Raw genomic sequence first — 14,685 nt, 5'->3', positions numbered from 1 at the left:
TTTTTATACCGTATTTTCACGACCATAAGGCACACCGTACTAAAAGGCGCACTCTCAGTTATGTGTCCCATTTCTGTATTTAACACACACATAAGGCGCACCGGACTATAGGGCGCGTTTTTTATATACAGGTAACATGTCCTCTACTACCTTTAAATACCTCTACTGCGTATTTAAAAATACAGCGGGGGCAAAACTGAGTATGACTGTGCTTTATTCATGTATTTATTACAAAGTATTAATCAAACCTGGCAGCTGGCCATGAGACAGACACATCGCAGATGACACAGCGCTGTGATCACTCCTAAATTAACTTAAAATCCTGAAACCTGCCGACGGAATATGTTCGCTTTTATGGGTGCCTGCAGTTTAAATATTTAGATGAAAAACACCTGCCAGCAGCCGCGGTGAGGCTGCTGTTGAAAGGATTTCTGCTGTCGGTGCACCGCTGGTATGTGGGGGTCTGAGCGGCTCCGACAGAAATAGATAATCTGGATGAACTGACTGCAATTATGAAGTTTTCAGGTGGACTTTCTCACTTAAAAACATATTAAAACTACTTTATTCCCACTGATCACAGCAAATATAGCTGCAAGATTTAGATTATTTAGATGAAAAAACACCTGCCAGCCACCGCGCTGAAGAGGAGGAGACCCGCCCAGAGGCTGCTGTTGAATTAAGTTTTCAGGGAGAAAAATAGAGCGGGAGCAAAACTGAGTATGATTGTGCTTTATTCATGTATTTATTACAAAGTATTAATCGAACCCATCAAAGTCATCATCCTCTGTTTCTGAATTAAACAGCTGCGCTAAATCAGACATGCCAGTTTCCCCTTCTTCGCTGTCAGAGTCACTTTCCGTGCAGCGCAGCTCCTCAGAAATAATGCCGGCTTTTGCAAAAGCTTGTACAACAGAGCCAGCAGACACGTTAGTCCAAGCATCAACAATCCATCCGCAAACGGTGGCGTAACTTGCCCGGCGCTGCCTTCCACTTATCCTGAAACTGTGGTCTCAGTCAGTCATCCATCGCTCCCACGCCGCTCGCAGCCTTACTTTGAACGGCCGCTCCACACCGATGTCGAGCGGTTGAAGCTCCTTTGTCAGACCCCCGAGATAACGGCGAGCACAGCGTTCATTTGATTCATCTTTTTTTCACATCGGCTGTGAGATGGGCACGCAGCGATGGTGATGCGTGGAAAAAAACACCTGTTCTCCTCACATACACCTCCCTCATCTATCCAGCCTTTTTCATTTAATATCATATGTCATCAGAGCGCTGTGTCTGTCTCGCTGTCAGCTCCCAGATCAGCTTCTCTGATTGGTTGATGCGGCGCGTCCAGCAGCAAAACTTCAATTTTTCCATCTCGAGCAGCAGCAGCGCGTTGGCGGTGCGTCAGATGCTTAAACGCTCCCGACGTGCTGCACCAAAACGCGCTGCGGGACCTTTTGCTGCACCTATACGCGCGTCAACCATTGACTTTGCATGTAAACTCGCTGCTTCTGCTGCACCTGCTGCGTTCGGTTCACACCGATGTCGAGCGGTTGAACAGCGAGCACAGGGTTAATTTGTTTCCCCATGTTTTTCACATCAGCTGTGAGATGGGCACGCATGGAGTTACATATTAACAGCGATGGTGATGAGTGGAAAAAAAACACCTGGTCTCCTTACATTCAGCCACTCTTTCATCATCTCCTCAATGAGGTGGTCTCAAAAGTCGCAGTTACAACACACATAGGGCGCACCGCACCATAGGGCGCACCGCACATTTTGAGGGGAAAAAAAAGACGTTTAAGTGCGCCTTATAGTCGTGAAAATACGGTACAAAGAATTAGGGGGAAAAAACCCCAACAAAATAGAGCTCTTTGATAACAAAACAAAAATAGAAAAAAAAGTTCAAATAAAAGTGTCCTTTTCTTCTGTGTCAGAAGAAAAAGCTTAGATCCTTGTGGTGTGTGTGTGTGTGTCTGTTTATATATTCTTCTACTACCCGGGTAGTTTTTTTTAAATTGTTTCTATTGAGCGCGCTTATCTGTATCAGAGAAGTTGGTAGATTTCTGTAGTCCTCGTGGAGTGGATCCCATTCTCCGCTTCCTGTCGCTTGGCTCGCCACTGAACCACAGAAGGTTCAGAATTCATGCAGATCGACTCCTGATCCAGCAGAAAAATAAAACCAATCTACACACAGGGTGTAGAAAGATACTTCTATTAATACTATGTTCATCTACTACTCTTACTCTGATTCTCTGCATTGTCATAGCCAATTAATTGTAAATATTGGTCTACAACATAAGTAGTGTTATGTTAACACAATTAAACATTAAGAACTTTTATTCTTAACATAAATGAACTTCTTCCTCTTTTTTAAAGCAGTATTTATATCAATACCCAGCCTTTAAATCAATATTTATTTTTTTTACTAAATCTTTATGAGTTTGAACAACCACAATGAAATAGATAGCATTATGTACACAAATAAGTACATTAGAACAATTTCTTACATCTCACTATCACATTTATCTCTCTCTCTTTGTCTAATGACATAGTAGCAGAGGAGGCTACCTGTGCTAGCATAGCAGCTACCCGCGATTAGCGTTAGCACGCTAATTAGCTATCTCTTTAGTTATTATTTCACCTAACAAAATGATACACAGTACAATGGTGGGTCACACATTGGATAAAAAAAACTCCGACTGGTTTTATGGAACTGTCTCAGCAACAACATCTTCACATGTCCTAACTCCAACAAGCTAATAACCGAAACCTAGCATCCTACCACTTAGCCTAACTCTTACCGGAGTTCGGAGGGCTTAGATGTGGTTGAAGTAGTTCTTCTCTCTTCCTCAAGGCTCATAAAATCTTCTTTATCCGGTTTATTAGCTCAACAGATGATTTTTTTTCTCAATTTGTGTATCGGCAGTGAGTGTAGCTTGGTCCATTAGTGTGATTTCACATGCTCAGTTGCAGAGACCTAATCCAATGCGCCACCATGTGGCGGAGATCATAACTACCGTTGTGTTCTCAAATAACATACGTGGGTCTAGTAACCATGTGGGTTACAATTAGTTTTTCAACAATTTTTCAATAATAGACAGGACAGGGTATCCAGGGTAATTAAATTATTGTCCAGCGTTCGACTTGTCTTTCCAGAGTATTTTAGAGCAGCACTTATGACATACAGAATATATGAGGAAATACAAACAAATAAAAAAGAACAAAAAACAAAACACAATGCCCCCAAGCCCAAACCCCCCTAAGAAAAAACAACAATTACAATAATAACGGTTTCTCTATTTTCCAGAAATTAGCCCATATTATTTTAGTATTTTACGTGGTTCAGAAAATACATACTCGAATATATAATCCAAAGTCGTCAAGTATACAAATGAAGATTATCTTAGGACACTGCAGGGGACCCACTATAACTATAACTCATCCCCAACAGCCGTCACATCCATGTTTTCTATATATTCCATAAAAGGACTCCAAATGTTTTGAAAAAGTGAAAGTTTCCCTTTTAAAATGAAAGTAATCTTTTCCATTGGTAATGTTGTGGATATTTCCTTAATCCAATTAATAAATTTTGGTTTACTGGTACTCTTCCATGAGAGTGCTATGACTCTTTTTGCCAGTAGTAGACATAAATCCAAGGCAGTAATAATATTTTTGGACATATGATGTCTGTCAGGATATAAACCTAGAATGAACAATTTGGGGTCAAAAACTAGTTTTAAACCCAGTATAGTCTCTAGAGCTTGTTTAATCTCCCTCCAGAATAGTTGAACTTTCTTGCATTTCCAAATACAATGGAGGAATGTTCCCTTCTCTTCTCCACATCTAGTACACAGGTCAGGGATGGCACCATTGTACTTATTAAGCTTTTCTGGCGTCACATATGTTCTCATTAGCCAATTATATTGCAATAATTTGAGGCGTGTATTGGTAGTTCGCGTTTGTGCTTCAGCACACGCCTTCTCCCAGTCCTCTGATGGCAAGTTCTCCTGTAAATCCTCCTTCCAAGCATTGAACTTCCCTAAAGAAGACTCATAGGATCCCACCACTAACATGCTATATAGTCTGGAGATAATTCCTTTTCTACAGCAATCTTTTTTCATTTCAATTTCCAAGGTGGACAGCAGAGGAATGGATTCATGTTGATTTTGAGATAATCTAATAAAATTTCTCACCTGTAGATATTTAAAATAATGTTTACTTGGGATATCATATCTGGCCTACAGCTCTTCAAATGACATCAAAACCCCATCCTCTGATTCCGCAAGATCTCCTATTGTCTTTAAACCTTTTTCAGCCCATATTCTAAAGCCAGGATCTGCCCTGCCTGGGGGAAAAAATTGGTTACCCCATATCGGACTGAGGCGTGACAAGGAGGAGTCACCTAAATACTTCTTAACCTGATACTAAACCAAGATCATATTTCTGATTATAGGGTTTTTTGTCTTTTTTTTCAGCATTCTGATTTTTGCTGAGTAAATGTACTGGGGTAGAGGAAGAGGTAAAGAACAATTTTCAATATTCACCCAAGGCAAGGGACATTTGTCTGTGAAGTAGTACATCATAGTCCTTAATTGAGCTGCCCAATAGTACCAAAGTGGATTGGGGCACCTGAGGCCTCCTCTATCATACGGTAGGTACAAAAGTGTTAAGCGAAGTCTTGGTCGTCTACCATTCCACAGAAAGCGTATGAAAATGTTTTTTAGGGACGAAAATAAGTTTGCAGGAGGCAATGGGATGTTCTGAAACAAATACAGAAGTCGGGGCATTATATTGGATTGAAGGGCATTGATTCGAGCTATAAGTGACAAGGGTAGACAGTTCCATCTGTCCACAGAGGCAGCAATTGAATCTATCATGGGGTTATAATTGGCTGCAACAATGTCATTTATATGTGGTACTATTCTAATCCCCAAATATGTAAAACAACCTACTTTTTTTAAGTTGGAAAGGATTCCCAACACTATTTCTTTCTTCTGAATTAAGTAGCATTAATGAAGACTTATCTTTATTTACTTTAGATCCTGATATTCTTCCAAATGTGTTTATTAGATCTAGCAAGGCTGGAATAGAGTCTTTTAGTTTGTCCAAAAAAAGAATGACATCATCAGCAAATAGAGCAATTCTATGTTCTTGTTGATTTATTGTCAAACCAGTTATGTTTTTATGAGACCGCACTGCAATGGCAAAGGGTTCTATTGCTAGAATAAATAATAAAGGTGATAAGGGGCACCCTTGTCTACAACCTCGTTTAATCTTAAATGATTTAGATATAACTCCATTTGTTACTATTTCAGCATAAGGCTCATTGTATAAAAGTTTAACCCATCGACAGAAGTTGTCCCCACAGCCAAATCTTTTCAATATCTCAAATAAATATGGCCATTCAACTCTATCAAAGGCCTTTTCGGCATCCAATGATAGCAAAGGATGGTCTGTTTTTTCTTCCATATTATAAATAATATCCAGTACTCGTCTCACATTATGAAATCCCTGTCTTCCTACAATAAACCCATTTTGATCACAGGAAATTATTTTGGGCAATATTCTCTTCAATCTTCGAGCCAGAATTTTGCAAAGAATCTTTAAATCGACATTAAGAAGACTTATTGGTCTTAAATTTTCACACTTGTTGCAAGGTTTGCCAGGTTTGGGCAATAAAGTAATCAGGGCTCCTCTTAGTGAGGCAGGAAGGATTCCCTTTTCAAACGAGTCTAAATACATGTCAAAAAGAGGGGCTAGCAATTTAGCTTTAAATTTCTTGTAGAATTCTGTCGGCAGCCCATCTGGGCCTAGGGCTTTTCCTGTTTTCAAGTGATCTATTGCTATAGATATTTCCTCTTTAGTTATAGCTGCACTGAGATCTGTACTCATTAATTCAGAGGTATTGGTAATTTGAAGGGTTTCTAAGAAAACATTTTGCTCTTGCTCCTTATGCATTATGTCTGAACTATATAATTTTTCAAAAAAGACCTTGAAAATTTCATTGATTTCTAATGGATCTGTAATAATCTGTTCCTCGTTATTTTCGACTTAAGTAATGTTTTTCTCATTTTGTAATTGTTGAAGTCGCCAGGCTAATAATTTCCCAGGCTTTTCCCCTTGATCATAAAACGACTGCTTGAGACGCAAAAGTTGTGAGGCTGCTTTTGAGGCAGAAAGTTCATTATACTGAGTTCTTAGAATCAAAAGTTTTTTATGGGTATTTGGGCAAAGCGTTTGATAGTAATCCCTCTCTAGCAGTTCAATCTCCGCTGCCAACTCTGTTGTGTTTTGATAAGTTTGTTTTGCCTTATAGCTCGTAAAGCTAATTATTTGACCCCTTATATAGGCCTTAAAGGCTTCACACCTTGAAGATGGTGGTGTTTCATCTGTATTAGTTTCAAAGTAGATGTTAATTTGATTATCTATGAAACGTATAAATGATGGGTCAATGAGCCATTTTTGTTTAAATCTCCACCTAGGAGGGTCTCTCCTTAGTCCTAAATCTTCATAAATAAGTGAATTTGGTGCATGGTCAGAAATTAAGATGCTATCATATTGACAATCTCTGATTTTATGTATCAAAATGCCAGAAATTAGAAAGTAATCGATACGTGAATATGATTTATGTGTATTTGAATAACACAAGTATTTTAGACTCTTGGGATTCATATCCCTCCAAACATCCATCAGGTTAAGTTCCTTCATAAAGTGTTGAATTGTTTGTCTACTTTTAGAGTGAGAATTGTCAGAACCTGAACTTCTGTCCAGTTCTGGGTTCATTGTGCAGTTAAAATCTCCTGCTATAATATAGCTGCCAGGCAAAGATGAAATTGTAAGGAAAAGATTTTGAAAAAACTTTGGGTCATCAACATTGGGGGCGTAAATATTTATCAGGTTTATTTTTTCTGCGATAAGTGTGCCCTGTAAGATAATGTACCTCCCAGCCTTGTCTTTAATAACCCTTGTCACATGGAATGGTATAGATTTATGAATCAAGATCATAACCCCTCTTGCTTGGGAAGTAAAGGAAGCTGAATATACAGGTGCTGGTCATAAAATTAGAATATCATGAAAAAGTAGATTGATTTCAGTAATTCCATTTAAAAAGTGAAACTTGTATATTATATTCATACATTACATACAAACTCATATATTTCAGATGTTTGTTTTGTTTAATTTTGATGATTACAAATGACAACAAATGAAAATCTCAAATTCATCATATCAGAAAATTAGAATATTACTGAAGACCAATAAAAACAAAGGATTTATAGAAATGTTGGCCAACTGAAAAGTATGAACATGAAAAGTATGAGCATGTACAGCACTCAGTATTTAGTTGGGCCTCCTTTGGCCTGTATTACTGCAGCAATGCGGCGTGGCATGGAGTCGATCAGTCTGTGGCACTGCTCAGGTGTTATGATAGCCCAGGTTGCTCTAATAGTGGCTTTTAGCTCTTCTGAATTGTTGGGTCTGGTGTATTGCATCTTCTTCTTCACAATACCCCATAGATTTTCTATGGGGTTAAGGTCAGGAGAGTTTGCTGGCCAATTAAGAACAGGGATACCATGGTCCTTCAACCAGGTACTGGTAGCTTTGGCACTGTGTGCAGGTGCCAAGTCCTGTTGGAAAATGAAATCTGCATCTCCAAAAAGTTGGTCAGCTGCAGGAAGCATGAAGTGCTCTAAAACTTCCTGGTATGTGGCTGCGTTGACCCTGGACCTCAGAAAACACAATGGACCAACACCAGCAGATGACATGGCACCCCAAACCATCACTGACTGTGGAAACTTTACACTGGACTTCAAGCAACGTGGATGAAGTGCCTCTCTTCTTTTCCTCCAGACTCTGGGACCTTGATTTCCAAAGGAAATGCAAAATTTACTTTCATCAGAGAACATGACTTTGGACCACTCACCAGCAGTCCAGTCCTGTTTCTCTTTAGCCCAGGCAAGACGCTTCTGACGCTGTCTGTGGTTCAAGAGTGGCTTGACACAAGGAATGCGACAGCAGAAACCCATGTCTTTCATACGTCTGTGTGTGGTGGTTCTTGAAGCACTCACTCCAGCTGCAGTCCACTCTTTGTGAATCTCCCCCACATTTTTGAATGGGTTTTGTTTCACAATCCTCTCCAGGGTGCGGTTATCTCTCTTGCTTGTACACTTTTTTCGACCACATCTTTTCCTTCCCTTCGCCTCTCTATTAATGTGCTTGGACACTGAGCTCTGTGAACAGCCAGCCTCTTTAGCGATGACCTTTTGTGTCTTGCCCTCCTTGTGCAAGGTGTCGATGGTCGTCTTTTGGACAACTGTCAAGTCAGCAGTCTTCCCCATGATTGTGTAGCCTATAGAACTAGACTGAAAGACCATTTAAAGGCTTTTGCAGGTGGTTTGAGTTAATTAGCTGATTAGAGTGTGGCACCAGGGGCCATCAATTTTGAACCTTTTCACAATATTCTAATTTTCTGATATGATGAATTTGAGATTTTCATTTGTTGTCATTTGTAATCATCAAAATTAAACAAAATAAACATCTGAAATATATGAGTTTGTATGTAATGTATGAATATAATATACAAGTTTCACTTTTTAAATGGAATTACTGAAATCAATCTACTTTTTCATGATATTCTAATTTTATGACCAGCACCTGTATACTGCCCTGCCACCTCGTGCCAATCCTCGCCTCCTGACCAGACAACAGGTGGGTTTCCTGAAATAATACAATATCGGAGTGCATAGATTTCACCCTGGTCATTATTTGTTTTATTTTTTTCAGTTTCTGTAGTCCCCTGCAGTTCCAAGAAGACACTTTAATTCTTAAACCACCAGACATACTGTGTAGCACTTAATGGGCTTCCTAGTATTTTCAAATTGTTTAAAGACAAAGAAACCAAGAACGTCTGGATGTTAAAAACTACATCCCGAATAGAAACGAACACTGAACAGTAAACCCTTTTCGAACTCTGTTGCCCACCCTCCTCCCCCTTTAATACTCTGGTACCCATATAGCTGAAGGCTGCTCCACACAACAGTGAGGATCAACCGACTGTGCCTAAATATTTCTCCTTCTTAACCCACCCCGCTACATAAGAGACTCGTTACTGATTGCGTCCAAAAAATAAGAAATCGGTAAATAAAAGTAAATTATTGGCTATGAACCTCTGGGATAATAAACATAAAAATGACAAACAGGTTTTTTATTCTTATTTATGTTACTTAACTTTAGGTACCGTATTGTCCATCCCTGTTAATACGTTGCGATGTAATGTTGCCATCACTGTCTCATCCAGGTCCACTTTGTGCTTTCAGAGTCCTTACAAAGTTCTCTGCTTCAGCTGGTTGGTTAAAGATGCGAGACTGATCGTTGTGTGTCACCAGCAGTCTAGCAGGAGGAATCATGCCGTATCGTATCCCCATGGCCCGGAGTTGTTGTCTCACGCTGTCAAACTCTTTCTGTTTTTTGTGCACACCGGCTGCAAGGTCCTCATAAAATCTGACCGGGTGGTTCTTGTATAGGATTTGTCCCTTCGTCCTGGCGGCTCTTATCACAGTTACTTTATCCCTGTAGTTTAAGAGCTTCATAATAAGAGTCCTTGGTGCAGCGGTGTTTGATGTGCTTTTCTGACCGAGCCGGTGCGCTCTCTCCAGGGTCAGAGCGGTGTGTAATGGTGCCAGGTGTTGTGATTCTATAGTTAAATTCTATTCCCAGCCCGCTGGGAATTTATGTTTCTGATACTTTAAGATGTTTATTGCCCTCCCCTGTAGGTGTGGTAAAATATCTTATTTAATCAGATATTATTTCAGCTGTTATATACTGTTTATGACACACAGTCCTACTAAGTGTGTGTTAGAACAATAGATGAAAGAGTGATTCGAGCTCTAATCATGGTCAAACTGTTATTTCTGCACATACATGGAATAAATTCACCACAACTTCTGTTCAAAATATAAGATTTTATTAACAAAAATCATTCAGCTCCAAGTCAAACGTATTTCAGTTTAACACTCTCAACTAAGACTAGTAAAACTCAACTAAACTAGACTAACTACTATGTACAAAGAGGAAGGGGAAAACGGTTGAAAACCATATTACAGTTTAAGATGGATTCTGTGTTTGAAACCAAAGTTTATCTGGAAGAATTTGGGATATGATCAAATTAGCTTTTCACTAATTTTAAGGACATTGGAATGTTTTCAGACCAATTCACAATGCAAATCCATGAGGTGAATAAAACATTATTTGGCCAAATAATGTTTTATTGAATGATTTGCTTTATCAAGAACCAATAACCTTTAGCTAAATGATTCTTTACCCTCTTTGAAATAGCTAGCAGCGAATAGACATCAGGTTTCCACTAAATGACTCTTGGTCAGACTTGGTAATGGAAATGTAACGAGCATTTGAGGAACATATGAACACTAATGTTATATCAGTGTTTAAATCCTTAGTGAATAAAGCTTGTCTAAGCTTTAGCAACAGCTCAACACATATTCCAGTAGCATAGCGTAGCATGCAGTCCATTCTTTAGCATCAATTAGCGTTGTCTTTACTCAGCAGTAAACACACGATATGATTAGCATCATCAAAAAACACATTGCTTGTTCTGTCCCTAATCATGCCAGACCTGCAAACCTTTTTCCATGTCCATTTGGAAAGCTTGAGTTTCATCCAGTTTTGCAGCTCTGCAGTCAGGGATTCTTTGTCTCAGTCTCACAGCAGGGGTCCCCTCAGTCTCAAACCCAGGGCATGGTCTTCATCCAGTTTGGCTCTGTAAGTTCTGAAACTCAAGAGAAATGTGTTGCAAAAGGTCTGGGGATCTGGTTCCCCTGGGGCCCGCATCTCCACTGTGGGCCACAGTGGGCCCCAGCTTTGAGCGCAGGAGCAGAAGCAGGCTGGATCAGAAGAGGGAGAAAGAGAGAAGAGGCAAAAGAGGCAGAATCCTGTGTGCTCTATGGTTTTCTCTGGCTTCACAGGGAGGGGGGTAGGTTTTCACACCTCTGGTGGCTCCCATGTGACTTGCCTGTGACTTTGGCTGAAAAGGGGGGGCTGCAGAAGTCCCCCAGCTGTTATCCACCAAAGCTGCGTTCTCTCCTCTGGTCATCCTATCAGGATCAAATATGGACACTGCTTCCCAATGTCCAAAAAGTATGATCATGGCATATGGCACAATACAGGTTCAGAGCCTCCGGTAGCCACTTTTCCAGAAAGCCGCAGGCGTCCTCTCCCTCCGCGCCCTCGGGAAGGTTAACCAGTCTCAGGTTAGATCGTCGCGATCTGGTCTCCAAGTCCAGCACTTTCCCTTCACGCTCTTTATTTTTATTTTCAAGGACCTGGACCTTAGCTTGTAGACTAGTGACGTTATCCTCTGCTGCAGATATCCGCACTTCTGCCTCACCAACCCGCTCGGCGCACTTGTTAACATCTTTTTTAACACTCTCTATTGCTGACAGAATCCCATCCAGTCTGGAGGAGAACTCTGATTTCAAATTTGCAATTGCAGCCAATATTGTCTCTGAACCAGTTTCAGTCATCATATTCTTCTCATTCGACTCGCTGTTTTCCTCCTCCATTAGTTCGCACGCAGTGGTATTAGCCTCGTTATCTTCACAGCTAGCTTCAGAGCTCAACTTAGAAGCATAGTTATATAACTTCGATTGAGTCGGTTTGCTGGCGTGTTTACCGGGTTTCTTTTGTGAAAGAGGCATCACAGCTGTTTTAAATGTTGTTCAATATCACTTGTAACGAGTATATTCCAGGATTTTACAGAAAGGTAGCGGAGCCGAAGCAAACACATCCACTCAGCAAGCCGCCATTACCGGAACCCCCCCTAATCTCAGAATTCTAACTTTCTTCTCAGAATTCTAAGATTAAAGTCAGAATTTTGAGAAAAAAGTCAGAATTCTGACTTTTTTCCCATGTTAAACTGAAATAAAATTTAAAAATCAGTTAACTTTGTTTTTTTTTTTTCCAGTGGCCCTAATCCTCTTCCGTAGACATCACATTGTATTGACTACCGTATTTTCACGACCATAAGGCGCACCGTACTAAAAGGCGCAGTCTCAGTTATGTGTGCCATTTCTGTATTTAACACACACATAAGGCGCACCAGACTATAGGGTGCGGGTTTTATATTCCGGTACATGTCGTCTACTACGTTTAAATACCTCTACTGCATATTTAAAAATAGAGCGGGAGCAAAACTGAGTATGATTGTGCTTTATTCATGTATTTATTACAAAGTATTAATCAAACCTGGGAGCTGGCCGTGAGACAGACACAACGCTGATGACAGAGCACTGTGATCACTCCTCTGAAACAGTTTATTGACGCATAAATTAACTTAAAATTGAAACCTGCCGACAGAATATGTTCGCTTTTATTACCGGTATCCTGGTGCCTGCAGTTTAGATTATTTTAGATGAAAAACACCTCCCAGCCGCCACGGTGAACCCGGAGGCGACACGGCCCAGAAGCTGCTGTTGAATTATTTTTCAGGTAAAAAAATAGAGCGGGAGCAAAACTGAGTATGTTTGTGCTTTATTCATGTATTTATTACAAAGTATTAATCAAACCCATCAAAGTCATCATCCTCTGTTTCTGAATTAAACAGCTGCGCTAAATCAGAAATGCCAATTTCCCCTTCTTCGCTGTCAGAGTCACTTTCCGTGCCGGGCGGCTCCTCAGAAATGATGCCGGCTTTTGCGAAAGCTCGAACAACAGTGCCAGCAGACACGTTAGCCCAAGCATCAACAACGGAACTTGCCCGGCGCTGCCTTCCACTTTTCGTGAAACTGTGGTCTCCGTCTGTCATCCATCGCTCCCACGCCGCTCGCAGCCTTACTTTGAAGGGCCGGTTCAAATCGATGTCGAGCGGTTGAAGTTCTTTTTTCAGACCTCCAGGTATAACGGCGAGCACAGCGTTTATTTGATTCACCTTTTTTTTCACATCGGCTGTGAGATGGGCACGCATGGAGTCACAGATTAACAGCGATGGTGATGAGTGGAAAAAAAAACACCTGGTCTCCTTACATTCACCTCCCTCAGCCACTCTTTCATCATCTCCTCATCCATCCAGCCCTTTTCATTTGCCTTAATATCATATGTCATCACAGCGATGTGTCTGTCTCACGGCCAGCTCCCAGGTTTGATTAATACTTTGTATTAAATACACCTTGCAGCTATATTTGCTGTGATCAGTGGGAATAAAGTCGTTTTAATATGTTTTTAAGTGGGAAAATCCACCTGAAAACTGGATAAGTCAAGTCAAGTCAAGTCAGCTTTTATTGTCATTTTCTACATATGTACAAGACATACAAGGGAAATGAAATTACGTTTACTCTCTGCAATATACAAATATACAAGAAATATACAAGACTGACATTTAAAAACTGACATAAAGTGCGGGACATGACAGGTAAGAGTGGTAAGATAAATATAAGTATGAAATATAAACATTACAATAAAAAGCAATAAAAACAGCAGCAATAGTTTGTTCCAGGCTGAGGTAGTGCAGGTAAGGTGCAGTCTCTGGTACAGTGTGTGTGTGTGGGTGTGTGTGAGAGAGAGAGAGAGAGACAGAGAGAGAGAGAGAGAGGCAGTCTTAGCTTCCTGTCTGCCTGGTGGCTGGAGCAGACCGTGAGGGCTTTGCGGGTGAGGCGGCTGGAGTAGATGTCTTGCAGGGAGGGGAGAGGTGCCTTGATGATCCTCCCAGCTGTGTTCACTATACGTTGCACGGCTTTCCTGTTGTAGTCAGTGCAGCTCCCGCCCCATACAGTGATACAGCTGGTGATGATGCTTTCAATGGCTCCTCTGTAGAAGGAGGTCATGATGGCTGGTGGGGCACTGGCCTGATTCAGCTTCCGCAGGAAGTAGAGGCGTTGTTGGGCTTTCTTGACCAGTGATGCAGTGTTGGTGGTCCAGGAGAGGTCGTCGCTGATGTGCACTCCTAGGAATTTAATGCTGCTCACCCTCTCCACAGCAGCGCCATCGATGGTCAGTGGCAGGAGTCGGCGGGGACCTTTCTGGAAGTTGACAACAATCTCCTTTGTCTTGCTGACATTCAGTAGGAGGTTGTTGTCACTGCACCACTTGGCTAGGTGGTCCACCTCTGTCCTGTAGTGTGTCTCGTCACCGTTGGAGATGAGTCCCACCAGGGTTGTGTCGTCTGCAAACTTCACCTGGTGGTTAGTGCTGTGGGTTGTTTTGCAGTCGTGTGTGAGTAGGGTGAAGAGCAGAGGGCTTAGCACGCCCCCTTGTGGAGCTCCTGTGCTCAGCGTGATAGTGTCCGAGGTGTTGTTACCGACGCGCACAACTTGCGGTCTCTGGCACAGGAAGTCCAGCAGCCAGTTACAGAGGGAGGTGCTGAGGCCCAGTTTGTCCAGTTTGCATATCAGCTGTTGGGGTATAATTGTATTGAATGCTGAGCTGAAGTCGATGAACAGCATTCTCACATAAGAGTTTTTTTTCTCCAGGTGAGTGATGGCTGGGTGCAGAGCTGAGTTGATGGCGTGCTCTGTGGAGCGCCGGGGTCTGTATGCGAATTGAAAGGGGTCCAGGGTGGGGGGGAGGATAGATTTGATTTGTGTCATGACCAGCCGTTCGAAGCACTTCATGATGATGGGTGTCAGTGCTACGGGACGGTAATCGTTGAAGTAGGATGGAGATGGCTTCTTTGGCACCGGTATAATG

At 41.4% G+C, this 14,685-nt stretch overlaps 1 long non-coding RNA gene across 1 annotated transcript; it reads right to left on the bottom strand.

The window, feature by feature from the left end:
• Positions 1 to 1,819: 1,819 nt before the first annotated feature.
• LOC119779246 lies at positions 1,820 to 2,950 on the bottom strand. Its single transcript, XR_005280201.1, has 2 exons — positions 2,793 to 2,950; positions 1,820 to 2,175 (listed from the first exon to the last, which is right to left on the bottom strand). It is a non-coding gene; the product is annotated as an uncharacterized LOC119779246 (long non-coding RNA).
• Positions 2,951 to 14,685: the final 11,735 nt, after the last annotated feature.

Source organism: Cyprinodon tularosa, unplaced genomic scaffold (genome assembly GCF_016077235.1).
Source record: "Cyprinodon tularosa strain WSP-4 unplaced genomic scaffold, ASM1607723v1 ctg1444, whole genome shotgun sequence".
In the NCBI taxonomy this organism is placed as follows: Eukaryota; Metazoa; Chordata; class Actinopteri; order Cyprinodontiformes; family Cyprinodontidae; genus Cyprinodon; species Cyprinodon tularosa.
Note: the sequence above shows the minus strand (reverse complement) of the source record. Positions and strands in the feature narration are given on the sequence as shown.